Source organism: Pipistrellus kuhlii, unplaced genomic scaffold, assembly GCF_014108245.1.
Source record: "Pipistrellus kuhlii isolate mPipKuh1 unplaced genomic scaffold, mPipKuh1.p scaffold_m20_p_1, whole genome shotgun sequence".
Lineage (NCBI taxonomy): Eukaryota > Metazoa > Chordata > Mammalia > Chiroptera > Vespertilionidae > Pipistrellus > Pipistrellus kuhlii.
The window spans coordinates 188,726,951-188,753,897 of NW_023425404.1; the positions used below are offsets into that span (position 1 = coordinate 188,726,951).

The 26,947-nt window shown below is 36.8% G+C and overlaps 1 protein-coding gene across 3 annotated transcripts in view; it reads left to right on the forward strand.

The window, feature by feature from the left end:
- The window catches only part of KCNIP4 (potassium voltage-gated channel interacting protein 4), a 913,574-nt gene that overhangs the window by 193,284 nt on the left and 693,343 nt on the right, over positions 1-26,947 (forward strand). The gene's annotated exons all lie outside the window — the stretch shown is intronic.

A 26,947-nucleotide genomic window follows, 5' to 3' on the forward strand; every position in this document is an offset into this window, starting at 1 on the left:
GCTTGCTGCAGCTTACTGGGGAATGGCATAGCTGTGTTTGGAGATTCTGCAGGTATTTAGCAATTCTGCAGGTACCTAGAGATTCTCAAATTCCTTGATCACTCTAATCCGTAGATTATTTCTAGTGTTTGGTCACAGAGCATGGCAGTGAGAGAGTGGAGGACGTTTCTCTTGGGTTTGCAAAATGTGAGCAAAATGTGAAAACAGCTGAAGAGTAAATGGTTCATGAGAGAGGTTTGGTATTTGTTTCTTTGCAGGGGCTTTCGGTGTTTAAAAACTTGCATGGTTGAAATAGAAACTCTTATCTAAATCTAAGTTTTATAGCAAGAAAATATGTTTAAGCTGTTCCAGATCATGAGTCTAAACTCATAGGCGCCCGTTTGGGTGCCCAGGATATTTCTAGGCAATGCCATCATTAGCATAGTGACAGGTGGGACCAAAATGACTTGGGATCTGTTACAGAAATAGATATATTTCATCGACTACCAAACTTCTGACAGGCAAAGCTTGGCTAATATGTTGCATTGTGATTTGATTCTCCTCAGGAAGAACTATTGTTTTCAACTGATATCTGTTTTCTTTAAGGAATGAAGAAGAGTTTGTAACAAAACCTATACACTGTCAGGCAAGGCAAATGAGAGCAACATTTACTGTCTGAAATGAATTCTCTGGTTAATAACAGAATTGCATATCTGATTATACTGACAACCTGAGCAGGAAAAACAACTTTGAGACAGTAACTGAAAATCAAATGATTCCTGAGAGCATTATTAAGTATTAATAAATATAAAAGGGTTGCTATCAGATGCTAATCTTTAAGCAGTGCAAATTGGGGTGTGTTTTGATGCTTTTGGGGTAATCACTGAGAGTCTGTACCTGACTTTGGTCAACTTGGAGCTCAGTTGTATTTTTCAAATGTAAAATGTCTTTACATTTCTATTGCACAGACTTCCATCCATGTGACTCTGCTCTGTAGTATCAATGAGATCAATAATATCCATGTAGTATTTGCTTTGAGTGTTCAGTTCAGGGTAGTGTGTTGTTTGTGATGTGCAGCTTCATTGTGCGATACTCAGTATGTGACCTTTTATCTTGCTATGAAATTACAGAAATGTTTTATAAAGAAAGCTGTCCATGATGTTTCCATGGCAGTCTGTGTTCTGCTCTTGGATCAGGCAAGTGAAGGTTCTACCTGTGTCTGATTAGATTTAGGTGCAGGGCTGTGCCTCTTTTGCTCAGTCTGTGTATAGTTTTCTTAAACTCCTGACTTAAAATAATTTTATGAAGATAGTAAATGGTTGTGAAGTTGTAGACCATAAGTATGGAATTCAAAGTGATTGTCAAGTGGCTAGAAAGTTATATAGAATATGAAGTTTATAGAAAGCTAGTAAGGCAGCAATATTTTAAGCCTCATGGAATATATATTTAAAAATCAATAGACGGGATTCCTTCTCTGCTTTTTGAGCAATAGTAGGAAAAACATAAGAATTCTGAAAAATAGAACAGACAGATTGTAATAAAGTAGTAAGTTTAATTTTTTGACCTGGGTAATGTGGTTACAGCAACTTGTGTTTTGTGGAAATTCTTTTCGGCTACGTTTCTAATGCCAAATTTTGTTACAATCCAGCCAGAATCTTTACAACTTCCCAAAATGCAACTTGGAAAAGCCAATTATGTATTTACTAGAAGCAGTGATAATATGCACTGTTCATATTGCAAAATCTAATGTAAAATGCATTAGGGCGCTTTCAAGTCCCTTAGCTAGTAATTAATGAAAAAGTAGGAAGCAGAGTTGAATTAGTTGTAAAATTTGCTTTAAGGTTGGATATTCAGGCAGTTGCTAATTGTATCCTGAACAATCAACGAATGTCTTGTAGTTATCAAAAATTTAAAGCAGCCGAAAGCAGTTTGGCTCAGTGGTAGAGCGTCAGTCTGCAGACTGAAGGGTCCAAGGTTCGATTCCAGTCAAGGGCATGTACCTTGGTTGCGGGCACATCCCTGGTAGGGGGTGTGCAAGAGGCAGCTGGTCGATGTTTCTCTCTCATCAACGTTTCTAGCTCTCTCTCTCCCTTCCTCTCTGTAAAATATCAATAAAATATATTAAAAAAATTTAAAGCAATACAAATGCGCTTTGGATAACTTTATTTTTTATTTTATGAAGAAGCCCTTTATCCTCACTTTTCCAATTAAAGATGTGATCCAAGGAAATAGTTATTTTGTTTTCCACTGGAAAACAGGTTGATTCTGAAATACATAATTTATATTGTTGGCAGTTGCCCTTCATTTCATACTAAAATGCCCATGCCTTTACATAAACAGATAAATTTTGAAGTGCAAAGAAATGTTTATGGACACAAAATCGCCTTTGATATGTCTTATTAGGGTTATCACAAGTTAGGGGGAAACAGTTCTGAGAGCTTGTCATATAACTTTGGCAATAACTAGGATTGCATATCAATCAGTAATTTAATTGGTGATATCCCCTCCAAATAATATTTATGTTAGGGAGTCATAATTCCATGGTAAACATTTGTCAGGGTAAAATAAGATACTTTCATTTTACCAGAAACATTTTACATATGTGCACTATGGAAAACCACTTTTCAAAGAATGGGTTTTACAAACACATATATTTGCTGTATTTATCATGAAAAATGAGCATTGTTAAGACCCTTTGTTATAGATAATTCATCTCAGAAGTCCATTTGCAAATATAAGTTAACTAGAAGCCCAGTGCACGGATTCATGCGCCAGTGGGGTCCCTTGCCTGGCCTGCAGGGATTGGGTTGAAACCAGCTCTCTGACATCCCCCGAAGGGTCCCAGATTGTGAGAGAGTGGTTCTCCAGTAACAAACCCCAGAATCGGTCTCCCTCCTATCTGGTTCTGGGCGTGTCACCTGAGAACCACAGCTGCCAAGTCACCTTAGCTCAGCAGCTCCTGTGTTAAGAGTCTGACCCCTGGTGGTCAGTGGAAATCATAACTACTGGTTGGTGGGCCTGTGGGCTAGTGGGCCGGTATCCTGGTCATTCATATATATATATATATATGAATATATATATATATATATATATATATATATATATATATCGCTATCATGTTCAGTGTAGTGAAGTGCAATGCAGAAATTAGTTATCCCAATCCCTTCTCTGAATGAGACCTGCAGTTCTGTGTACCATATTATATTCAGTTCTAGATGGGATTCCTGGTAACCAGTATATTCTTGTCCATTTAAATAAGTGGATAATCTATGAGGACTGTAATATGACACTAGTCAGATGAAACTTACTCTGTTGATGGGCAGTTTGTGGACCTGGAGAACCCACAGAATGTTTTATCATTTAAAAGCTGACCCAGGAAGAAAGGATGGATATTATTACAGATATCAAATTTAGACTTCCTTCTTTTTTATGTGTGAAATTTAGTAATGGAATGTTTTGTAGTACTTATTTGGAGATTATTTGGACATTTATCAGTTCTCTATGTATCATTTTCATGAAAAATCAACACCTGAACACATTTTCCTGTTGGCAAGTGTTCCAAAAAGCATTTCTGAGGTGGATACTGCCTGGAGCTCTGTTTCCGGCTTCAAGACTGTGATCATCAGGTGTGGCAAAGTTTAACTCCCTGTCTAAGTGAAACAAAAGCAATTTAATCAAAATATTAAGTTGCTGTTTAACTAGTGGGCTAAACGATTTCACATTTAAAGTAATTATACTATTAAAAGCATGTGGTAAGCGTTCATCATTTCATCTAGTAGAGAGCTTCAGATTGAAAGAGAGAACATGAGAGCATTTGTTTCACACATTTGCCTTGAGTGGTTTGTTCTGTGGATCAAGACCGTTACAAAAGGAATGATACTAATATACAGATATGTTTGTGTTGCATTTTTAAAAATTTATATAACGTATTTGTTGATTAAGTATTTTTAATTGAATTTTAGAGAGAGAGAGCGGGAGAGAAAGACAGAGGGAGAGAGGGAGAGAGAGAGAAAGAGAGAGAGAGTCATTGATGAGAGCAAAACATGGGTCAGCTTGCATCCTGCACGCCCCCTCTCCTGGACAGAGTCTGCAACCCAGGCATGTGCCCTTACTGGGACTTGGACTAGCAACCTTTCAGTGCATGGTTGACGCTTAACCAAATGAGCCACACCAGCCAGGGCTCTGTTACATTTTTAAAAAATACATTTTTAAATTGTGTTTTTATTGATTTCAAGAAGAGGGAGATAGAGAGATAGAAACATCAAGGAGAGAGAAGCACCAATTGACTGCCTCCAGGCTTCCTACTGGAGATTGAGCCTGTAACCCGAGCATATGTCCCTGACCTGGAATGGAACCAGAGACCTCCTGGTGCACGCACTGAGCAAGCAACACTGTCCAGGGCTAGTTTGCATTTTAAAAAATATATTTTATTGATTTTTTTTTTTTTTTTACAGAGAGGAAGGGAGAGGGATAGAGAGTTAGAAACATCAATGAGAGAGAAGCATCTATCAGCTGCCTCCTGCAACCAAGGTACATGCCCTTGACCAGAATGGAATCTGGGACCCTTCAGTCCTTGAGCCGACGCTCTATCCAATGAGCCAAACCGGCTAATGCTAGTTTGCATTTTTAAGTATGAAGAGAAAATAGTGACCCTTAGAAAAATCAGGTAACTAAAAAAGCCTGTCTCTAATCAATGCAGTTTCTATTTCTGTTCCCTTCGTTCCTTCCAGGTTACAAATTACAGGATCATATTTGCAGGTCCCTGTGATCTCCTCTTCTGTCTCCCCTCTCTGCCACATTTGCACACAGGACAGGTGCATATCAGGAAAAGGGTGTTTTTGAAGGTACAAATAATTAAAAATTTACACAACTCAAGTTCAATCCAGGCAAAAGATGACAGGTATTTCTGTTTCCCAGTTTCTATGGCCCTGACATGCAACAGTTGAATAAGCAGTTTATAGTTCCTTGGTGTAACAGCTCTGACATCATGCTAGTCTTGATTAATTTTTAAAAATGTATTCATATATTGCTGATAAAGTGAAATCAGATTTCTTATGGCACTATGTAAAATTCGCATTATTAAAATGCACACAAGATGCCACCATTTATACTCAGTCTTGTGCTTCTACTGAAATCTTCCCTCAGGTAAGAAGAAAGCAAAGAAGGTTGATATCCTGTATACTTAATTACCAAAAAATATATGTCAGTGCATGCCTTTCTCCTTCCAGCAGAGTTTACATTTTAAACTTAATCATAAGAATTATTTTGTCTTCCATTAATGAGCTTAACTTTTCAATTAGGAGTAGAGGTCTATTTTGAGGGACTCAACATTTTGCCTAATCATCTCAAGGTCAGCCAATTACTGCCAAATTGAGTTTAAGAGTTTCTGAGTTTAATGGACAAAACACCTATATATGTTAATTACAAGTTGCCAACACTTCAGAAGGAAATTTGAATGTTAGTAGCCTTATATTTTTATATTCTTTATTCCATAAGTGGTATATTAGATAAATTTGTAGGGCTTAAAGACCTCTTACAGAGAGAAGCCTAGTTTATTTCTTTCTTTCTTTATTTATTTATTATCATTGTGTGAACTTCAAAGTAATAAGTCATCTGATCTCACAGTCTTTGACATACTCAACTCTTAAAACTCATTTGTAAGCTGATTGACCGAATTACTGAATATATTACATATAGTCTAAAGAAAAGGGCTAATATTCAGAGAAGGACTTGCTTTGCCCCTACGGGTTAAAATAATTCGAGATTTCTTTGGAAAATGTCAGCAATTATACATCAGTTCTTCATTTACATATTTGAAGAAGAAATATTCAAGTTTCACAATACAGGGCAAAGAGTGAGGCTATTATAGCTTAACTGATATGTATCAGTTATGTTCCGGACAGGAAAGAGAGCTCACACTCAGTAACATAATTAAGGGGCCATACATATGGTCAGGTTTAAGGAAATTAACAGGAGGCATGTATACTCTGAAGCTAGTAAGAGTAGACCCCTGGAGGGAAGCTGGCGAGGGAAATTCTGTGCAGGGTACTGATTTAGTCCAGGGACATGGCCAACTCATGGAGACTTAATTGGAAGGGAGCTCAGGAAAAAAAAAATGCTGTCACCCTCCTCCTACCCTCTGAAATTTTGCTAGTTTGCCTATTGGCTGACTGTATTCTAGAAAGCCAGTGGAAAAACTATTCTAAATATGAGTAGTAATAGTTAGGGCAGTAATATTCTCATGGCATTATATTATATTTTATATATATATATATATATATATATATATATATATATATATTATATTTATTATATTTATTATATTATATTATATTATATTATATTATATTATATTATATTATATTATATTATTACTAGTGGCCCAATGCACAAATGAAGATTTGTGCACGAATGGGCTTTCATTCTTTGGCTGTGGGCATTGCCTTTGCTCTGGCCAGAGCAGCCTTTCTGCTACAGCCCTGAGCTGCCTTTCTGGCTTCCCATGCTGCTCAGAGGCCCAGAGCCACAGAACACCTGGGGTGGTACAGAACATCTGCATTGTCGTCATAGTGATGATGCAAGCACCCCACCCCCTGCTTGGAACCTGCATATGCAAATTAACCCACCATCTTTCTTGAGTTAATTTGCATACTCACTCCTGATTGGCTGGTGGATGTCATGAAGGTACTATCAATTAGCATGTTACTCTTTTATTAGGTAGATATTATATTATCCTATATAATAAAAGCCTAATATGTGAATTGTCCCCTTTACTGGAAGTTCCACTGGAGTTTGATCACTTGCTTTGCTGTGTGCTGACCACCAGGGGGAAGTGCGGAACATGGCGGACATCTACAATGTAGCACTGGCAGCAGGCAGCAGTGGAGGTGCTACTTGCCCTGATGGGCCTTGATGTGAACAGGACCATGGTGGGATGATGGAGCAGGTGCCAGGCCAAGGCAGGTGTGAATGGGGCCCAATTGCTCCACTAATCACCCCACAGACAGCGCCCAGCAGCAGCAGCAGAGAGAGGAGCCACCACCCAGCTTCCAGGCACTGAAGGAGACAGGCAGATCTTGATGACTCAGATGAAGAAGTGTGCACAGGGACCCGGGGGCACAGGTGCTGCCCAGGGCCCAGGGGTCATCTGGAACCTGCCCTTCCATGTTAGACGCTCAGGTTTCCATCGCTGGCTAGGCATACGGACTGCACCTGTGCATGAATTTCATGCACCAGTCCTTTAGTATTTATATAAGAAGTAATATTCTCATGGCCATATTTATAATTTTAGATTCACCCATGATTTTAGATTCACCCAATTCAACCAGGATTTCTTCCTTTAAAATTACTAACATTGGTACATATGCTTCCTTCAAAAGCTATGGAAAGTGGCATGAGGGAGCTAATCCTATCCCTAGATGATGTGTCAGGTTCTGGTCATTGTACCTTATCTTCCACTGTCATTGTGTATCTTTTGCTTTGACCACATAACTTTTCCCCAGAATTTCTCTGCACATTCCTTAAACTTTATGAGTAAAATAAGCCTACACCTTCAAACAAATTGAGTCTGTTTTCTGAGGGAATTTCACTGTAATTAGCCTAACTAAATGACACTTGAAGACAGAATGTTTGTCCTATAGGAAGATGATACGGTCATGGCTTGTGCTTGCTGGGTCTGATGATGGCTTTTCTTCGGTAAAGTATGTTTGCTCTTCAAGCCCTTTTGCCAGCATTGGGATACATTTGTGTTTGGAAGGGGAGGAGCTATTATCTGGAAAGTTTCCCTTCATTTTAGAAAAAAGAAAAGTCTAACTGGCCATAATAGAAATCAGCATTGATATATTTTTTACAGTATATGCCAAACAATTTGACAAACAAATTTGTTTTTACCAAGTACTGCAAAGTGTGGCTTCATGCTTAACACTGTCAGTTTCTCCTGATGCTGCTGCAGTCACACCAGATTGTCTCAAGATGTTCCATATTTGGGATAAAGGTTCACTTCACTCCCTTAAAGGGGAATGAGTAGGACTCTGCACCAGATCAACTTTTAGTAATGGCTGAGGAGAGCCAGTCAGTCATTGTTTCAGAGAGGGTGAGGCAGAGAGAAAAACTGAATGGTGATGGGATGGGAAGATGAGAACTTAGCCAAGTCTGCTTTGGAGGCATCAACTCATGAAAAGCATTCCAGCATTTGACAGCTTTCTTGTGTATCTCACATCTGGCTCTGTTTTGCTTCCTCTAATGTATTTTCATCACTATCTTAATGACCATAACATAAGAAGATTACTTTAAAAACAAAAAAAGGAATTTGGAGAATGTGTTCTGGGAGGGCTATTCTCTGCATAACATCTACTTAGGTTTCCAAGGGCAACAGTCCACACAAATGGAGGCTGAGGAGCCTCCTGTCCTAAAGCCAACTCCCTCCCCAGCTCTACAACTGGGTAACTCATCCATCTGCTCTGAGCTGGGGCAACTCATCTGTACAATGGGGATATTTCTACTCGTATTTGTTGCTGGCAGGCATTCAACAAATGCTAACTTTTGTCATTATTACTGAGCTGGTATTTATAGGATGCTCTGTTTTTGTTATTATTCAAATGAAATCTTCTCTACAGGTAATTGGAATCTAATCCTTATTATGCTGCCTGGTACTGGGAATAAACAGAAAGCAACCAATATAAATGACTTCAATTTGAAACTCTTTTGTCATTTTATTAGTTTTCAAAAAGTATCATTGCCTTTTATTCATTCAGCTAAGATTTATTAAGTGCTCTTAAGGGCTGAGCCCTACCTGCCCCCATGTTACTCTCTCAACAGAGAAAATAAAGAAAATAAACATGAAACAGTTAACTCACCAACATGGGCTAAGGTTTCCAAATGCAGAACATACCCATGTCTTTTTTTTTTTTTTTTTTTTTTTTTTTGTCAAGGAGAGGCAAAGACAGTGGGTAGCTTAGGTGAGGCATTCCACCTTTAAAATATGTTGCTCTGACAAAATTAGAGAGAGAGAGGCTGGAAAAAGGGGAGCCACAAGGGAAAGGTGAGAAAGCAGCTGGGAGAGAGGATCTGTGGGATTAATTTTTAGGAGGAGGAAGTTTTGCTGAAAAGCTCAATAGCCCAGACTAGCAGATTGCTGCAGAAACTACCAGCAAAGCCCTCCAGAAGGTTCTATTGCATTTCTTGTCCACAGAAATACTTTGTGGCTTAGTGAATGATCAGGTAGTGAAGGCAATATACTCAGATCCCATTTTTCCCCATTGAACCCGTCTTCACCCTCTGATGCTTACTGCTTTCCTTTTTTCTTTCTTTCTTTTTGATTTTTTGAACACGCATAGTGTGAGTTGTCTATCCCTTATTGTTCTGCATTTAATTACTTGTCAACCCTGTGTTATTTAACTGATTCAGGTGTTAGAGTCCTGTCTCAAATAGATCTGGTTCTTATAAAGGACATAAAGAACATTTAATTCTCCAACTCTACCCTAACACAGTGTTTACTGTATATAGTAGCTGTTCAGAAATATAGATTTGCAGGAGGATATCATAAAAAAGAATATATTTCTTTTTTTATATATATAATGTAATGCCTTCCTTTCTAAAGCATGTTTTCAGACTGGGTATTTCTCAGAATCCAAACTGTATCTTTGACTATGCAATTCTTCCTCCTCAAACTCAGACTTACTCTGAACTGTGTGATGGCTTCAGTTCTCAACTCAAATATCATCTTAGCCATTTCCTGACCATCCAATCCAAAATAGCCCCTCCCATAATGACTTTTCTTTATATCACCTTTGGGACATTTCTCTTACAGATGAGGTAACCAAAATCGGGGCATTTATGAGAGTAAAATGAGAAAATCTTAATAACCACAGCAGGAATACAGGCATAAACCAAGGCTGTCCCAGACAGATGGTCATTCTCTCAGTAGAAATGACCACTTTCTAAAATACTTTAGATTATTTTACAAGTGTCTATAACACTGGAGTTTAAGTTCCTTGTAAGGATCATGCCTATTTTCTTTATTATTGTAATCCAGTGCCTAGACCACGACTACTTCATACTTGGAATTGCAACTAAACTGCACACCAGTGCTTTCCAGAGGACAAGCCTACAGCATCTCCAGCCTTTGTTACTCTATATGTCTTCTCCGTGTGCTAGGACTGTGATTGTTTGCCTCTGTCGTTTCTGATCTTGTCCACAGCAGCTACTCATTCTAATCTCTGCTCTGGTTCTGCAGCTTTCTTATCTCTATCCAGTTCTTCCCATAATAGAAACTGTTGTGGATAATCCAGAGCTCTGGAAGTTTGAGTTTTCTCAAATTATACACAGAGAAGACGCACCTACACATTTTTAAATAGGGGTAGTTTCTGTATACTGGCTTATTTGTTTCAAAAGCTATATATGCTATAGTTGATTTATGTATAAATGTCTGTGTATTTGTATTTTCACCTTTTCTATAATTAACATATATGTGTACAATGATTGTATATTAATGTTTTTAAAATAATAGAATAGAAATGTATACATTCTTGCATTCTTTAACTATAGCAAATCTGTTCAGATCCCATTTCTTTCCACTTGAACCTGTCTTCACCCTCTGATGTGCATTGCTTTTCTTTTTTTCTTTTTTGAGCACTCATTGTATGAGTTGTCAATTCCTTATTGTTCTGCATTTAATTACTCATCAACCCTGTATTATTTAACAGATTCAGGTTTAATAAAAATATAGCACTTTCGATATACTGCAGTTTTGGAGGAATTATCAAAAATACATATTGTTTGGATTTCAGTTGATCTGTTTTCCATCTGCATTTTCCTTCTCCAGTTTGCTTATAATTTTGACTAAATTCTAACTTCCCCTAACTTGGTATCACCACCTTCACAATGGGAAGATTTCCATCTTGCAGGATGACCAGGTTAGGTTAAGGGCCGTAAAGCCTGTCAAATCAGTCATGTTCCTCTTTTATAATACATCATTTAGACTCCTAGAGCCTGTGTTATTGTGGGGGATACATAAAAGAAATTCTCAACCATCTTATAATTCCCTGAGCCAATCAAAAGTCAAAAGGCTTCAAAGAACTATGAAGCCAGTTCTATAAAGGGCTTTTAGAACTTTAAAGATGAGTTTTATGCTCTGTCTACTAAAGTTCCCTGGGGAAAACTGTAGAGTCAACTTCTATTCATGGACCCAAGTACATGCAAATGTGCCTTCCAGCGATGCCCTCCTAGCCAATCTCCCAGTAAAAGCATCGTCTGGAATCTCTGAAGGTTAAGAAGCTTGTTCAACTCAAATAAGTGGAAATTCACAACACAGTGGCAATAACAAAGACAAAATTATGTATATCATGGTACTTATGTAAATAGTTGAGTTGGAATATATTATTAGATCATTATTAGATATATAAAATATAAATGGACCATAAAATTCATTTGACCTGAACTCTTTATTATCCAAAGAGAATATTGGGGCCTGAGTTACTCAAGTGGTTTTATGAAGGTCCTGAGAGCTAGATCTGTTACTAGTTCATTATAACACCATTCCAGAAGCATGATGTTCTCACAAGCTTACATGGTGATTAAGTGCCTATGCCAGTGGTTTGGGGTGATAGCATATCTGATCTTAGCATCCAAGAAGACCTGAACTGAAGTCTTGACCCCATTTCATCTTAACAGATGACCTTAGACAAATTTACATTCTCCCGATGATACCTGTTTCCTCATCAGAAAAATTAAGTGATCTCGATTTAAGCTGCCACCAGATGCTTTTTAAAATCAGCATTTTTAAGGATAGTAGTTGGGGTCAGAACTCATTTAAGTAGTCTTAAGCCTGGTTTTAGACACCAGTAAATCAATGCCAGGTCCAGGAACTAACACCATCCAGTTGTTTTGGAGTCCTCAGAAAAGGTCAACATATACTCAATTTATACCAATTTAAAACTTTCAAATAGAAATAGAATATCTGTCTCAAAGTCCTTCAAAATTGATAAAATCTCAGGCCTATATACTTGAAGTGTTTTACTTTAATACTCTTATCAAAAATCTTCTCTGACCTAAAAATGCCAGGTAATTTCTATATTGTATCTTGTGCAACATATTTTTGCTAAAAATTTGTGAGTCTAAAGTTTTTGCATTTAACAAATCAGTAATTAAATAAATATTTTCTCCACTAAAAGCCAAGATTAATAATAACTATATTAAGAAACACAACAATGAAAATTAAAAATTAGAATGGACCTCTTGATTTCTTAAATTCTTTATGAAATGGGAAGTATTTATAAATATTAAAATCATATTAGCAAAATCAAATTTAATTGATATAATTTATTAATATAAGTTTTAAGACCAGTTATTACCAATAAAATCAGATCATGCTGGAGAAGTATTTTATTATGAAATAGATGAGTTTCAAAAAATAAATGTATAATTAATTTAGAATGAATGTATAACTTTGAAGAATATACAGTAATATAATCTCAGAGTTCTGGACAAGAAAAGCAATTGTTGATCATGTGAATTTGGCCCCTTCAAGCCTATAAGAATTTAGGTGAATGGTATTATTTCTTTTGTTTTTGTTTCATTCAGCATGATACTAAAATTTTTATTTAAAATTAAGCATTTTTTTCTTTTTACTTGTGAGACTTTATACTCCATGCTGTGACCTCTGTAAAATGATATACCTACGTTTGGTAGATGACTTCACCAATCATTAGCAGTATTGACAATTACTTTACTTTTCTTAGGTTCACTGACCTCATGAAAGCAGATGATGACAGTGTCACCCATATAAAGATCTTTGCGAATCATGCAAATAATGGGAAGATTTAAGGTCTTACTGTAGGACAATGCACTTATCCAGTAAAAGATGTTTTATAAGTTCATCAGTTCATCGAGTGTTTATTGTGATAGTTTTCCTGGCACACTCAGAGGGTATGTTCAAGATGCATGAAATACCAGCTGCTTCCTAAAGAAGCTTAACATTTAATAAATGAGTTAAAATATATTGAATGTATTATGTGCCAGGTGAGATGTATGGAGAGAGTAGAATTCAGAGGGACTCCACTTTATGTTGGTGGCAAGAGCCACAATTTTAATGGTGGAAGCGTTTGAGCTGGGTTTTAGCAGCTATGGATTTGGAGGTGCTGAGCTGGTGCTTGGACTTTCCAGGGAGAGCAGAGAAACAAAGGGACCATCCTACATAATAAAAGGCTAAAATGCAAATTAACTAAAGTACAGAATGACTGGTCACTATGATGTGCACTAACCACCAGGGGGAAGATGCTCAATGCAGGAGCTGCTCTCTGGTGCTCAGTGTATTCCCACAGGAGGCCATAGTGTGAATTGGACCTCAATGCCAGCAAAGCCCAGTGTTTGGGAGAAGCGATTGATTGTGGATTGGGGGAAGTGGTGGGGTGTGAGTACATTGCAGTGAAGCAGGCTATCCTGCAGGCCTTAGAGCAGGGACAAGCTACCACCACTGTAGCAATGACTTCAGAAGCCCAGATGGCAGCAGATGGCTCCAGGGGACTGACTGCAATGCTAAAGTCGAGAGGCACTAACGGCCTGGATGTGGAGAGACAAGGACAATAAAAAGGTAGATTCAAGAGCATCCTGAACAGGTTGAGAAGCCTTTTCCATTTGCAGTGCCTGTGAGGCACCTTCTGTGATAATATAGCAGTTTTCAAACAGCTTTAAAAATATCCTGAAGTGCTAGAATACGAGTATTCTAATTATATACCCTTTGAGTTAAAATAGAGTTCTTCAAAGCAAATCAGGCTGGATACCTTTTACAATTTAGGCCATTTTCATGTGCATTTATTAGCTAAAAGCAAAAATCTTTAACTTTACATCTCTGTTTTATTCTATGAGCTATTTTCATAATATATATATTCAACCTCATTTTTAAAGTACTTCTGCAGATATCCATGATCTTTGCAAAGATATTTGAGTCATTTTTCTTCCAATATGTGTTTTGGAAGATTAATGGGTGAAAAGACATTTAATTCAGTTTTATGTGTTCCTTAAACAATCTCAATCATATATTGCACAAGAAAGCTCCTTCTTCCTTAAAAATAAACGTTTGTTGTTGTTATAAAGTGACTATACCACATAAATTATATCATCTTAGCTGATATATTTAAGGAAGTAGTACTTCATATGTAAATCTAGTTATACAAGTTTGCTTCATAACATATATTTTCCAACTTTATTGATTTCCATCTTTCCAAATGCAAGTGATGATAAATAAGGCTAAAACACAAACACTCCATATATAGGAAGAAAAGAGTGGGCTAAAAAAACATCAAAAATCATTTTTAAGTAACAAAGAGTTGCATAGCATAAAGTAGACCTCAACCCCAGGGCTGATTTATTCATTTATGACCAAGTACAATGTTCCTTGAATAAATATATTTCTGTTGACAGAGTGTTTAAGACATTGTTACATTCTGAAATTGGACTAATTAAAAGAAGCAGGAGCTATCTCTGCTAAAATGAGGATAGGACATTAGATCTTCTGTCCATCTAAAAATTTACCAAAATCGGACCGGTGAGTATCCTCACCTGGATTTTTGAGGATTTGTTTCTAGACAAGATTTGAGGAAGACTTATCCAGATCAGGTTTAACTTTGGAAATGTCACTCTTAATTTTATTGCCAGGTAATTAAGTTAGGAGGATGATAAAAAAAAAAGTCATTTCATATGTTGTCTTATCTTTGTTAAAAGGGAGGTTCTTATTAGGGCTCAAAAGTCACCTAACTCTGAGAAGTAAATGACAAAAGTGTCACAAATGTTGGTATTGAAAAGAGCTGGTGAAGACAGGGACTTCCAGAGGTCAGAAATGAGAGACAATGTTTCTTCAATTTATTCCCACCAGTTTGCAGAGAAAGCCAAGTTCATCTAGTGCTATGATTCTTGGCATAGTTGCTTCAATGTAGATGTTGCACCAAATTTACCTAGTGATTTAGGGGCCATGCTCCAGTTAAACACCTATTGTCTGGCTAAGAACCCCTTTCTCTTTCTGCTAGAGTCTAGACTTCAAGTCTTCTTAGTATATAATGCTGGCATTGGTAGAAAAAAGCTGATTTTACATGACACTCACACTTGGCATTGAGTTGGATCATATAACAAGAAAGTCTCTTTTCATGGTTGATTTCAGTCTTCTGATAGCCTCAGTGGACATGATGAGGTATTGCAAATATATCTGTCATCACTCAAAAACCTGGGACTTTCCATATTTAACAAGAGAGCAGATCTGATCCCAGTTTTCAGCAAGGAAATACTATGTCTTTTGAAAACATACCCACGTTTTGTTTAGAAGTTATTTTGCATTTATTTCAATGTATAGAAAAGTAATTTTATGAGAATGAAATTTTTATTTTATCATAGTGTACATTTATTTAGTTAAATTGATTAATTTTTTTAAAAAAATTACTGCCGAAGCTACATAGAGTAAAACTCATGGAGGAGGTTCTGCATGGAATACAGATTCTGCGCCACCATGAGTGGGGTCCACAATTGAATGAGCTTCAGACACTGATGCAGGCACAGCTAGGACTATCATCCAGAGATGCAAGTGGTACAGTGTAGGGTGAAAATCCCTGAATAAGAGCAAAAAGAAAGTTCTAGTTCTTGATTTGTTGGCTAAGGAAACTCAACCCTCCTTTAATCTTTTGAAGGTACATGAGGGAGACTACAATTGAAAACATCTAAGTATACTGAAGTTCTGCATTCTAAGATAAGTGATAACACACTTTCTTCAAAATGTCATATTAAAAAAATTAAGAAACATGGCCTATCCATCATAACCAGTAGGGACTAAATTGCACCATGATCATCATATTCCCAAAAGCAAAAGTGCTACTTTTACTCAAAAGTATAAAATCAGTTTAACCCTCCAGAACATTTATTTGAATTAGATGTGGAGAACACTCACATCCATGATCCTGTAGAAGTAAAACAGTTCAAGGGTATGCATGTATGCACACACACACAGGTATACAGACACACAGTCTCACCTGATCTGTCAACTTCGATGTCTGTTTTGGCAAAGTTCCTGGGTACTAGTCTAAGAATAAATTTAGATGAGGATCTAAATCAGTAAATATAGAAAAATGCTGTATTATTTTAATTCTGCTCACAGTCATTAATATTCCCCAGTCTAAAACCAATTTGTTGTTAGAATTTTTAATGCTAAAGTATTTAAATGATTGAGTTTGCTGATAGGACATAGTTTTATCTTCATTCCTGTTTTCAAATGCTCCCTGCAAGGCAGAAGATATGCTGATGCCATTAAATCTTAAAATGAGTTTGGGATTTTTAAAACATTGTATAAAAAAAATCATGTGTAAAATATCTTGTTGGTTAACTTCCATGTAAAATTTAATTAGTTCTTCAGTAACATTGACTACAACTCAGTCAAGTAGAAATGATAGATCAAATAGTGCCTAATACTTATGCTGAAATCAGCTGTTCAAAAAAACTGTTTAAAGCTGGCTATTCACTTACAATAACTTAGGAATATAGTTCATTACCCATTATCATTGTCTTGTTCAGACTGTACAATATATTAGTATTAGGCTAATTGCTGACTCAGGATTTGAATGATAGTTTTGTATTTATTTTGTAAAATTTTGCCACAGGTATGAGTTGAATATTTAGAAAATAGACTTGGAAAATGGTCCAATATGTTACATTAAATAGAAATTTTGCTCTTTTTGACCTTCTATTTTTAAATAAAATTCCTCTTCCCTTTGTTATAATCTATTTAAATTAACTTTCTGTCTTCGTATTTAAACATTGCATTTTGTTTATATATTTTTTTATAAAAATCAGTCCTATAATTGTTTTAATTTACTCAAGTTTAAGTTGGTTAACATTAGAATAGAAGTTATTAAATCTTAACCAACTAAGAGTACCAAGAGGATGTAAAGAAAAATATTGTGAAATCACGTGCATTTATCAGTTATTATTTTAAGTACAGATTTTATAATAATTGTGACCTTAGGAAAGTAATTTGTACTACCTTCTTTCTTCATAATGTTGTTTTATTTGTGAAAATCTCCTGGCCTCTAATGATAATGGCCTTCTCGTATTCACACCCTTGGGAAGTGCCCTCTCACAGGTACCATGGTGGATCAGTTCGAACATTAGAATACAGAGGACATACGGGTATGTTACTCCAAGATTATGTCATAAAGGATACTGTGGCCTTCACCGTAGTTTCCTCAGTCTCTATTGAAACACTCCAGAGAAGCCAGTGGCTGTGTGATGAGGTACTATGAGTGCCTCATCTCAGAAGTCCTGTCAAACCTCCCAAAGCTGCAGCCCTGGCCAATGTAGTGATTGCGACCTCATGAAACACTGTGAATTAGGGCTTCCCAGCTAACCCATTTCCAAAATCCTGATCCAACAGACTGGGATGCGTGTGTACTGTTTGAATTTATTAAATTTGAGGGTAATTTATTACAAAGCAATAGTTAAGCAGGATATTATTAATATCTCAAAAGTCATCTGTCCCTCACTGTATCCCTCATTAGGATGCTTTCATGGCATCTAAACTAGACAGAAGTAGATTAACAAAAACAAACAAACAAAACAAACAAACAAAAAACACACACAAGCATATTTATCAACAAATATATGTTACACTGATGAAAACAATATACATATTTAAAATACTAATTTTCCCCCTAGTGTAAGTGCTTTTCAACCAAAAGATTATTTTGCCAATTAAAGTCCCCAACAACTCTAGGAATAGGTGTTATTATCCCCCTTCTCAAAGGAGGAAACATAAATTGGCAGAGGGTAAGGAGGGAACACAGAGCTGATGTTACAGAGCTAGTGTCTAACATCAGATCTGCCATTTCCCTGTTTGAATGTTAAGCAAGATTCAGTGAGTCTCCAAGAGCAGGTCTCTGAAGTACCCAGCTTTACTGCAGGGGTTCCAGTACACCCAGGAGAATTTTTGTCATTTACCTTGAGTCTCAGGACTCAAGCTGCAGGGGAATGCTTTTGCTTGAAGTCTGGCTTTGAGTAAGAGGGGCATTGCTGGATATAATTCCATTTTTTAGGCACAGAACATTTTTTTTTACTGGGAATCATGAGACCTTTAAAGTGAATTATTATCCTTATAAGCCAATGGGGTTTTGTTTCCCGCTTCCCACCAACATATGCGTTATAGCACAGGTTGGCATTCGGGTATATAGCTCAAAGCAGTCTAACACCCTGTTTCTGGGTGATGGTAGCAGGAGGGGACCCACACATCACATAGAACCATTAATAGCAAGAGAAAATGATGAAGTAGAGACAAGAGTGAAACTAGATTCTGCTGACAGCTGAAAGGTGATGAAATTCTGTGAGGCAGAGATAATGTAGGAATGATGTCCATGTAGAACATATCGCTATATGTGCCAATGGTGGAGATGTTCTCCAAACTTACTTGGACTCATTATAAGTCTAAAGTTAATCCAAATCACTTTGTGATGGGAATTATATGGAGACCCATGCAGAAGAAGGAGTCTACCAAAAACTGGCTTCTGAAAAATTGGCATGGTATCTATAATCATGGCATTTCAGAATCTTTTAGATTCCTGTAAGAATTTCTTGAAGGTAGCTGGCTACATTGGAAAACTATTCCTTTACTTAGACAGCCAGCCATTCTTGTTAAATTTTGGAATTCAATAAACTGACTGCTCATAATTTAATATTTTTGTGACACATATTTAAGTTTCTAAATCAGTTTTGTGAAGCATGCGATAAAAATAAAATGAGTCTGTTGAACGTGTACGTTGCTTAGTCAACTCTCAATATGATCTGCGAGAAACAAAGTAGAAACAAAATGATATTGAGTAATGCATTTTTATTTCATTTCATTAAAATTAAAATTAAAAAAACAATAACAAACCAATGGAAAATATTGCAATCTACTAAAAGTTTTTAAAATATTCATTCATAAAACTCTGTCCACTTATTACCTTATAAGTTAGGGACAAGGTACACAAGTTAAATGCGATTGGTTTTATTCTCCAAATTTAATGGAAATGTTATACTTCATCATTAAATAACATGCTTGATGGCATTCTCATCCCTTTTCAGATGTATGCCTTGTTCAACTTGGTAGAAATAGTTTTTTCTACCAATAAAAAACTAAAACATTATGTTATGCATATTAAATATAGAAAACTAATATGTATATCAAAATAAACAAATACTATTTTGTAAGATGAAAAAACTTACATTTAAAATTATTAAAGATAAGATTACCATGAAAAGATTAGTATCTCTTAAGGTGTAGGTATATGTTTATAACTAATAGCTTACATTTTACTTTGTTAATCTCTATCCTTTCCTAAGTAGATCCTCTTTTTGTAACATATAACAAAAAAAGGAGCAAGACAATTTTACCTGAAATGCTTTTCAACTTTGGAAGTTTATATTCATGAGAAGTTTCTTGTTTGAAAAATGAGTAGTAGGAAGATTATGGTCATGAAATACAAGTCAAGTGGTATGAATACATATAAAAGTTGGCCTCTCTGAGCCTTGGTTTATCCCTTAATAAATATCATAATCAATAATATGGACCCTGGACTAGACTGCTAAATTCAAAACCTGGTTTCATAACCAATATTTATATAACTTGTATATTTAATCTCTATCCATTAAAATGATTAATACAGAAAATTACATGTATGCATGGGGGAGAGAATGAGAGAGAGGGAGGGAGGGAGGGAGGGAGGGAGGGAGGGAGGGAGGGAGGGAGGGAAAGAAGGGTGTGTGTGTGTGTGTGTGTGTGTGTGTGTGTGTGTGTGTTTTTAAAGAACAGTTCATTAGTTCTAGACTTGATGTCAACTCTTAGGTCAAACCTGATTAACAGACTTACAATCCCCCTTCATGATTGCTGTATTAGTCAGACAAACAAGTTATTTTTCAGCTGTTAGATAATAGTCAACTGAGACAGATTCCTCAGATAAGAGTAATGTTTTTTTAGACTATACTTGTACATAATATTTTAGAACTAGCACTATCTAGCTTGAAATGTACTATCTTATTTAGTTTTATTGTTAATTTTATGTATGTTTAGACAAGATGACTGGAAAACCATCTGGTATTTTACAAAGAGATTATTTATGACAGTATTTTTTCAGGCTCATTCTTTTTGTCCCATATGGAAACAGTAAAATAAGCATTGACTTCTGTTGGGAGTGGTTAACAATGATGGGTCATCATACTGTTGATTATCTGCCTTACAAATAAAGAAAATACAGATAAATAAATATAAATAGATAGCTGGTACTCCTTAATATCTCTGTATTTATTCATAAACTAGAGGCCCACTGCATGAATTTATGCACAGGTGGGGTCCAGCTGCCTACCCCCATCAGGGTGAGGGTGGGCGATCAGGGGCAGGACCAGCCAGCCACCACCTGCAACCCCTCTCCCTGGCCAGCTGGCCCCACTCCTGATTGAGAGGGAGTGAGTGGGGGGTAGGGCGAGGGGTTATTAGTGCCAAGGATCTTTGCATTGTATATCCACATTTGCCGTTGGCTTTCAGATAAGTTGAAGCTTCAAAGGTGTTTTAGTGTCAGGGACACTTTCAGCTTCTGTTTCTAAGCCTCTGCTTAGACAGGTAATGCAATTTAGTTCCCTCCTGACAAGCCCTCTAGAGGCTGTGGTGTGATGTGTCTGCCCTCTTTGGTAGGAAGCAGTGGATAGAGAACGCAGGAAGGTGGTGGTTGTGCTGGCACCTCTCCTGGATACCTGATTGATGGTTCAAACCATGAGCAATTTTCCTCCTGATCACTTGTCATTCAGGTTCCTGGTCTATGAAGGCTAGAGAGCTTTGCTTAGAATCACTGAAGGTCACACTTCAGTGATGGGGTGAGGGGGCCTATTAGGAGTCGGGCAGCAGATGGAGGGGCCCCTGGCAGTTGGCTGGCCAGCCCTGACCCTGATCGGGCCAGTTGGCCATCACGGTGTGCATCATTTTTGTCATTCTATTGTTAAGTCTCTTGGCTTTTAGAAGATAGATAGATAGATAGATAGATAAATAGATAGATAGCTTTCACACATAACTACTTTACTGGAATATTGTGCATATGATAAAATATACAAATATTAAAATGTAAAGCATTAGGATAGATATATTTAAATAGATATACTTAAATTAACTAAACAAACCTTTAAGCTCTTATTAAAATGTTAGAATAATTGTCATTTCATGTATGTAATATTAACATAATATGTATAATAACTTTAGTGAGAACAATATGATTGTACCTTCTTAATTCTTTTTTTTAAATCATAGTTTTAACTTGATTTATTTTTTTTTCTGTACTACTTCAGTTTCATATTTCTAAGTTCAGTATATTTTTTATTGGCTTTTAATGGTTGAAAATGTTTTCACATACATATGTATCATATATCAAATTGAAAGAAGCACATTATACCTTCTGCTTACTCAAACACAGATTGTATTTTCTTTCTCATCTATGATACATTTAGAGTGAAGTTCATTTTTCAGCCTCAGGATGTAACTTTGATATCTGAAAGCATCTGGATAATTTTAAATTATTAGGGCCCAATCACATTTGATCTGAATACATCCTTTCATTTACCCGCCATCTGACTTGAAACCAATGTCCTATCAAGGAGCAGAAGAATCACCTCTGCCATATTTTTGTCCTGGGCATGAAGTACAAGGGTTTTTGTTTTTGTTTTACAAATCATTCACTTCTGTTGTCTCTTTATTGAGACTGAGCTAGAGTGGAATAATGCTAAGTAGTGTGGTCTACAAACTTACCTAACTAGGTACACACAAACTAAAGGATGTATGCAGTGGTGTGTTGAGTGTGAACCATTCTAAACAACAGTGTGAACTGCTGTGTGATGGCCCCCCATGGTACAGCCTGTGCAAGGGCAGAACTTTCCTTCCATGGGATATGGCTGTGCATTAGTGACATGCAATCAATATGCTCATTCAGAGTTAGAGCAACATAATTCTCTCTTAAAAATGAATTGAAACATTAGTCATATCATTTTATACTTTTTCCACACCTTGTCCCATACCCACTATGGAGATGACCAATTTGTAGAATAAGGAAGTGGTAATAGATGTCTCATCTTTTGCACATAGGTAATTATCATGGATTTGAAATTTCATGCAAAACATGAAATCGTGTCTGATCATGTTGTTATTGAGTGAATCACACAGCAGTACCCCGTGCAAATTCTAATCTTAGCACTATTCTATCTGTGTGATATTCTCTCTGTACCTATTACTCCAGTGTCCTCCCACATGCACCCCAACCTCAAGACCAGGAGCCTAGTAAGGTTATTGATTACACTGTTTATGGACTATGCTTCAATCCTAGAAGAGCACAGAGTAGACTTTTTCAATAGGTGGTTTTAAATCAGCAAACATGAGACCAAGAATACAGGTGGTTTGGCCTGCCAAGAAATATATTATATAATACCCCCATTGACAAGTGAGAGAAAGAATTGGAAATCTAAAGTGAGGTGAGCTGGAATTTATTAAGGTCTTTTTATGGTCTGAGTCTTTAAAAAAAAAATACATATTTTATTGTGTGTTTTTTGTTTTGTTTTTGTTTTTGTTTTCCACAGAGAAGAAAAGAGAGGAATAGAGAGTTAGAAACACTGATAAGAGATAAATATCGATCAGCTGCCTCCTATACACTCCCTACTGGGGATGTGCCTGCCCTTGACAGGAATCAAACTTGAGACCCTTCAGTCTGCAGGCCTATGCTTTATCCACTGAGCCAAACCGGCTAGGGCTGGTCTGAGTTTTTGTGCCTCATCCCCATGGACATATTCTTGTTGAAATGCTGATACTCATTGTGATAGTCTTGAGGTGGGGTCTTTGGGTGGTGTTTGGGCCACGAGAGTGGAGCCCTCATAAATGGGATTAATGCTCTTAGAGACCTCATAGAGCTCCTAGCCCCTTTCATGTGAGGCATTGTACAGGAACCAGGATGTGGGCCCCCACTAGCCACTATACGGAATCTGCGGGCACCATGATTTTGGACTTTCCAAACTCCAGCACTTTTGGAAAGAAATGTTTCTTGTTTATAAGCCACCCAATCTGTGGTATTTTGTGACAGCAGTCTAAATGGGCTAAGGCATATCTATAGAATTATCAAGGCTTTCTGTAGCTTTTCCCTTTCGTATCCCACCATCTCCAATTCCATGTGTAGAATGGTTTGGACCTGAGGTTGGCTTTGTCCTTTCCTCTTCTAAACATGTAATTGTCTTGTTTTCCTCTAAAAATTTCTGAGATGACAGTTTTGTTGTTTTTTCACAAAATGGTTGTCCATTTCCCTCCCTTCTTTTATCATATTCTTCTCTGTTTATTTCCCCTAGGTCAGTGGTCAGCAAACTCATTAGTCAACAGAGCCAAATATCAACAGTACAACGATTAAAATTTCTTTTGAGAGCCAAATTTTTTAAACTTCTTCTAAAACCACTTCTTTAAAATAGACTCTCCCAGGCCATGGTATTTTGTGGAAGAGCCACACTCAAGGGGCTTGTGAGCCACAGTTTGCTGACCATGGCCCTAGGTCAATGGATTCTATAAAGTTGTAGAATTGAGAAAGGGTAAAGAGAGGAGGAAGGCCTATTGTGTGGCTTTCATTTCTCCTCCTTATTCATCATCACCAGCTTAAGTATATCCTCTAAAAGGACCAGAAGGGATGTCTAAAGGAGTTTTCATTATTGCTTTTTATCTAAAAGACAGCTTGGCATTTTCACTTAATGTCTATAAAACTGCTCCGAGTAAGTACCATGTGAAACACAGAGATTAGTATAGTTAATTTAATGCACTAAGCTTAGAGTCTTTATAAGATATCATCTCCTTTTGAACTTTATGTTCAAATCAGTAGAGACCAGAGCAACGTTTTTCAGAAGAATATTAACTTTGCTACTTCATATGTTAAGCAAATAGAAGAGCCGGAGAATATACAAATACTTGGGCTCTAACATCAGCATAAATCACACTAATATATGGGAAAGTGGGCCTTTTTTTTGTTTTCTCTCATCAAGTGCTGAGGAAATGAGATGAACTTGCTCTACAGATAATGGATACACTAATGTGGAGAGATGATCTATTGCAATGATGTATTCGGAAAGGCTCTAATGAGGTAAAGATCCAGCTCAATTGATGACATACAGAAACAAAGAATTGTTATGGACAAAAAAATCAAGTTATTATAGTCAAACTACCATATATTTCATCATAAAACTGATCTTCTTAAGCAGAGAGTCAATGTTACCTCAATAAGTGTATTGTGCTCTCATTTTTAAAGAAGAATCAAAGTTGAAACATTCCAATTTTATTGTTATGTATTCACCTTCAGAGGTATTTTCTTATTTTGGCACCACTAAAATGTTAGAAGGAAATTTAATAGTTTTCTATGGATGTAAGCAACAGCAGGGTGTACAACAAAGATGCTTGGAACAAGATGGCAGCCAAAAGAAATGACGAGGCTTTGTTAGTCAGTGATTTTTAGGGACATTAATAAGTCTGTGATTTTCTGCATAAAGTTTGACACATTTAATTTGATCTCTGTTTTACTATGGATGATATTAAAATTAGCTTCTTCTCTCCTGGATCTATAATAATTGAAAATGCCCAAAGACTACAAGGCACTCTATATAAGGGCAGGGGAAGGCTGAAGATGTCTAGGAATATAAGCAGCCAGCTACAGCTGAGCTTGCAAGTGGGGAATAAAGACCTGGACCTGGAGGGTCTTCTGCCTCTTAGCAGAGTTTAGCTGACATGCCTTTATGGTTCACCTTTGTACCCATTCCAGACAGCACGGCATGGTGCTCCTAAAAGAAATTCCATTGTTAGAAGGGCCGTCTGACTGTGTGCCTGCTTGTTATGTGGATGCTCCAGTGTAAATTTCCATTTGTAGTTCTTCTTAGACCCATGACTTATGTTGCTGGCATTCATGTGTGTAAGTTTCTAGAAAAATGTGTGTATGTTCATTTAGAACACGGGGGCAGAGAATGGATGTAGAAGAAAGCAGTGATGGCCTTTCCTGACTTCTTTCCATGTTCTTACTTGTACTTAAGAGTTAGGTTTGTAACTTTGCTCCATTTACTTGTGTCTTTACAAGTCCCTTCCTGCTACAGTATTTTTAATCTACATATTTTGTTTTTATTTATTTTAAAAATATATTTTATTGATTTTTTTACAGAGGAAGGGAAAGGGAGAGACAGTTAGAAACATCAATGAGAGAGAAATATCAATCAGCTGCCCCCTGCATATCCCCTACTGGGGATGTGCACACAACCTAGGTACATGCCCTTGACTGGAATCGAACCTGGGATCCTTGAGTCCCCAGGCCTATGCTCTATACAAAGAGCCAAACTGGTTAGGGCAATACACATTTTGTTTTTAAACACCTGTTCTTGTCTTTTATGGATCCTTTTCCTACTCTCCCTAGCTATCGAGAAGAATAAGAACAAATCATCCTTCATCTTACCCAGAGCAGCTCTGGTCTGTTGAGAGTGCCACAGAAGTTGATAAAATGTTCACTTATCATCCCTGTCCTGAACTTTGGGGCTACACTGGTGAATCAGAGGACCAGTAAATCTTAAGAGGATTGATTTTTTCCCCCCTGAAAAATAACACTAGTAATTGATTGCGAATACACTTGTGCTGGTCCTTCCTATGTGCTATTTTATTTCATCTCTACCAAAAAATACTGTATGATAGCCACTAGTAGCCAGCTCATGATATGGATGAGAAGATGAAGCATTAGTAAACAAGTTAGGCCTTCCAAGGTCTGCAAGGCTAAGGCATGTCCTTTTTTTTTTTCAGGCTCTTGGAATGTTAAAACTCAAAGAAGTGCCAATTAAGGACACAAAATTGTTATGATAATTTAACATATTATGTAACAAAAAAATTTAACATTAAAAAATGCAGTAAAGTATTCTAATGTACAACATTTTCACAGTATGTATGTTTAAAATATTAGTTTATAGTGACACTGGCTCCTGTGGCTCAGTTGGTTGAGTGTTGCTCTATGCACAGAAAGGTTGCCGGTTCATTTCCAGATCAGGGCACATACTCAGGTTGTGGGTTCAATTCCCTGGTTGGAATGTATACTGGAGGCAACTGATTAATGTTTCTCTTTCATCTCTCTCTCTTTCTTTTTTTCCCCTCTCTCCCCCTTCTTTCTCTCTCTATAAAAGTCAATAAAAGATTAATTCATGTGTTATAGATGTAGGTTACATAGAGGAACAGGACTTACATTAGCATTATGAATTTCATTTTTTTTTTGGTCTAGTGTGTATCTTGGGAAGCAACTTAGACATAGGGGGATTAAGTCTCAGTTTCCTACTGTCTTGCCCTTATTCAAGTACTAGGTAGTGGAGGGTGTTTCTTTTGGTTGCCTTTGTTTTTTGTTGACAGATATATTGGGTCGGCAACTACGTAATTGCGGATTTTTTAAAGAAAATCAAAGACAATTTTTTTATGGAACTAAATAACTTTATTCTGTAATGTATTGCCCATTTTGATAAATGACCTTTTGCCATCTTTCAGGCAGCATCATAATCCCACGTTCAAAAAACTTCTGGTTTTTATTAGCAAAAAACTGAATCAGGTACGATTTGACATCATCATCATTATTGAAATTTTTACCATTCAAGGAGTTTTGTAAAGATCGAAACAAAAAGTAATCAGATGGTGCAAGGTCAGGACTATATGGTGGATGTGGCAAAACATCCCAACCAAGCTCCATTAATTTTTGCCGAGTGACCAAAGATGTGTGTGGCCTTGCATTGTCATGATGGAATACAACACCTTTTCGATTTGTCAATTCGGGCCACTTTTCTTTAACTGCATTGTTTAATTTCGTTAGTTGTTCAATGTAGACATCAGAATTGATCGTTTGGTTGGGTGGTAAGAGTTCAAAGTAGACAATTCCTTTGTAATCCCACCAAACTGATA